The following is a 4,204-nucleotide window of genomic DNA, read 5'->3' on the forward strand; positions in this document are numbered from 1 at the left end:
CGCGTCCTCTTTCTACCCTACTGCGTGACAAGGTCCGGAGATGGGGACAGAGGCTTCAAGGAATGCATCGTCAAGAACGAGGACGTGGCATGTGTTTAGGGATAATTGGTTTCTTAGAAATGATCCATTAAGAGGGGGAATTTGGGTAGCACAAATTCTAGTAAGTGTAAACGCTATACAAATGGATTTCCTCAAAATTGGCTCTGAGGAAAACATAGTAAATTCCCTGCGTATGGAATCAGCTCTAGTCACCCTGATGTGTCCAGAATGCGTAAACCCTTTATTTGAACAATTATTAAGGGAAATTCCTTTTGATGCGCCTCTTAAAGATATTATGAATAAATTATAACAAGCTGAATTACTAGAACCAGTTTATACTCCTGTTCCCACGCAGTTAGTAGAAAAATTAGTAAGGATAAGAAATTTACTCATAAGCCTGTGCCTACTATAGAAGGGCCTCCTTTTGTGGCCTAGTGGATAAATAGAAAACTCTGGAATCCACCTAGCGGGGGCTAATAGTATGAAAAGATTACCTGATCTTCCTTTGCCTTATTCAGAAGCTTATAATAAAGATAGTATACATGTAGTGAATAAAGATAGAATTCATGTGCCTTATAGTAGTTTAAGTTTCATAGAAAGGCTGGCTAGGTCAGATCTCCTTGGTGCTTAAAAACAAAGGAACAGAAACTTAGCTTATGAAAGCAGCTTTGTAAAACTGATTTTTATAAATATTTTCCTCATTACTGCACCAAGGAAACTTTTGAACAGCTATGAGAAAGGTTCAGCTTGAACTTTAGATATAGCATCAATCAAATAGCATTTAAAAGGTTTCTTCAGGCAGAAAGAAGAACAATGTCTGCCCACAAGCTAATACTTGCTGTTATGAATATATCTATCTATCACCTTTACTTAAATCAAACTGTATCTTACGTAATAGATATAATAATTAAAAGTTTAGATTGTTCCATCAGGTAGTTCTGTTCTAATGATTGAGAGAAAAATGTACTAGTTAATCATGAACATTAATAATAATATACTCTATAAGATTTTCTGCTCCGCCTAACCACAGAAATTTAACTCCCTGCTACCTTAACAACAAAGTATGATCAAATGCCAAATAAAAAGTATAAAAGTTGTACTCAAATCACAATAAAACGGAACAGTGTCACACCGCCTCTGAGCTGTGTAGTCGACTGTCTCCCGCGCCGACGCCTTGCCCACCTTCGGGGCCCCCTGGATCCTGTCGTGCCTGGACCGCGGCAAAGGGTTGCGAGACCCGAGACGCTACCGCCTTTGCAATTCGGTGCGACCCTGGCTGCCAGAAAGCTGCACTGGGAAAAGCAGGACATTCAAAGTGCATCGGCATCACATGCCCCAAATCAGGTTTTGGAAAACATGCGTGCCGTGATCCAGGAGTCCGGTCAACGATGTGCCGCTGGCAGGGGCGAGTGCCCTGAAGTCCAAGGCGGCACTAACTCAGTACAGAGGAATGGATTCGGTCTCACCTGTACTTCGCGTACTACCGTCTGGATTTCAATGCTCTCTTTGCTCCCGTGGTCTAGACCGGAATGAAGTTCAAGCACCGCCTGACACACTGGAGCTCTGTTTGTAAGGCGACGTGTCTTCGGTGCCGAAGTGCCGGGAGGAGCCTTCCTTAGAGATCTGTGGTCACGCTCTTACCATCCCAAAATGCCTCCCGTGCGGGTTTCAACACAGGGACAGCTCATTTGGCGTCTATGAAAGCGGAGCCTCACTCGCCTTCCCATACAGTTTCCTTTGCCAAGGAGAGCAGAATGCACTGGGACTCGCCTGTAGCGCCACAGTCGAAGACGATGAGAATCTTACCGGGAACGGGGTGATGCTCATCCCCTTCGATGTTAAAACTGACAAACTCAGCGAGACATATTCGGCGGAATGCAGAGGGAACCTGAAGGCTTTCACGCTAACAGCTTTCAGGTAAGGCACTGAACCACTGGTGGCACGTCGAAGTAGGAATCCAAATATCGTTCGGCAGCAAGGGAGATCACGCTGACGACGGATCGTCGAGACCGAGGCTTTGGATCGAACCGCCTCCCCCGTGCAAGCTCCTTTGCCATGCGGTGCTCTAATCCCATCCTACATGCCAGGGGCTATGTAGGAATCTGGAATGGGCTGCAGTAGTGTTCCAAGAAGGTGCTAGGCAGCTGCCGTTTCTGAAGCAAACTTGGACTCTCGGAACATCTACGAGGGGTGGAATCGTTTCGGGAAAACGGGCAGGTTTCAAGTTGGAAATTCGTACGAAGCGGGATTCGGCCGCCACGCATCGCGAGGGAGTGTACGTGCAGAAGAGAACGCAAAGCGCGACGACACAATAGGGACTGGGGCTCTTCGATGCTCTCCTGCCTTTGCTGCAATAACGAGCCGGTAGGAATCGGATGACCCTTAGAGGCGGTGAGCAGCGCACATGCTGACCAAACAGGTTTTTCCATACTGGCGTTCTGTCACCCAGCAGTCCAGAAATCGTTTCGCCGCTGAGATCGGCGTGTGTTCCGATGTCGGAGGGACACTAACGCAGTCCCCACGAAGGGATTCCAGTTTCCACCTGTACCGCACGTAAACCATTTTTGAACTGGACAGTCCTTTGGCTCCGCAATTCTGGCACGGAAACAAGTACAGACTCTGTCTGACGCACCGGAGCTCTCTCTCTGAGGAGACCTGCCGTCACAAGCAATGAACTGCTAGGAATCATTCTTCAGAGATCAGTGGGCATGCACTTCCCATCTATACAGTCTCCACGTGCAGGTATTACTACGGTGGCAGCCAGCTTGTCGTTTATGAAAGCGGAGCTTGAGCCGCCCTCCCAGGCAGTGCCCTCGGCCAAGGAGACCGGAATCCGCTGCGTCTCGACAGTCGTGTCACAGTCGAAGGCGATGAGAACCCGTTCTGGTGACGAATTGCTTCTCATCTCGTCCTAGGCGGAAACGGACGGCAACGGACGGTCCCTGCTTGGTGTCATGAAGGAAGCAATCGACAGCTTTTGCTCCCTGATTTTCCCATTGGACACGGAAACAGTGCTGGCTCCTGAACCTGTGGATGCAAATATGCTGCCTCGGCAACTGAGATCAGCATGGCGAAGGATAACGGAGACTTAGGCTTTGAACTGAGCCCCTGACCCACTGTAAGCCCCGTCGCCAAGCGCTGCTCCAAACGCATCCCACACGTCCAGCGATATGGCGATATTGCGAATGGGCTTCAGTCTTGTTCTGAGACGCGAATTGGCCTCCGCTGTTTCCGAAGCAACCTTGGACTCTTGGAACGTCAACAAAGTGTCAAGTCGACTATGGAATACGTGGCACGTTTCACGGTGCAATTTCGTACGAAGCGGGTTCAGGCCGCCGGCTTCTGGAAAGGGCGTACATGCTGAGAGAACGCGACGAGCTGCGATACACGGGGTGCTATGGCTCTTTCGCTCCCGCGCTTCCTTTGCCGTCCAAAGACGCGTTCGGAGAATTATGAACGTTGGAGCCAGTCGGCGGCGCAGGCCAGGGAAACGGGTGTTTCAATCCTTCCTGGCTGTAATGCAGAAGTCCGGTCAACGACTCGCGACAGTATTGCTGTCTGCACTGAAGTCGGAGGCGGCACTCGCACGGTCCAGAGGGAGGGATTGCATTACTTTTCTGTGCTTCGTGTAATGCATGTTGGAGTCAAGGGCCCTCTTTGCTCCGCCCTTCTACAACGAAACGGAGTTCCGACTCTGACACACTGGAGCTCTGTTTATGCTGCGAGCTGTTGTCCTCCGTCCCAAAGAGCTGGTGGGAATGATCCTGTGGAGATCACTGGCCATGCTCTCCCCATCGCTCCAGTCTGCACGTGCAGCTAGTCCTACAGTGGCCATCTGCTCGTCGTTCATCAAAGCGCATCTGCAATAGCTCCGTTCTACAGTGTCTGTTGCCAAGGAGAACGGAATCCGCGGCGACAAAGTGCAGTGTCACAGTGGAGAACGATCAGGAACGCTTTCTGGCGAAGATGCTTTTCTTCTCGTTGCCAGCAACCTCGGCCAGAAGTGAACCGTACATGGGTGAAGCCCTTCCACAAGAAATGGACGGCCTGGTCCCGGACACTATCCTTCTAACACACTGCAACGCTGGAGGAGCCTTCAGCCTGGGTTCCAGATCTTCTAAAAGACTAAGTTGGATCTCACTGACGACCACTCCTTGCGTCCAAG

Source organism: Pteropus medius, unplaced genomic scaffold (genome assembly GCF_902729225.1).
Source record: "Pteropus medius unplaced genomic scaffold, Ma_sr-lr_union100, whole genome shotgun sequence".
In the NCBI taxonomy this organism is placed as follows: Eukaryota; Metazoa; Chordata; class Mammalia; order Chiroptera; family Pteropodidae; genus Pteropus; species Pteropus medius.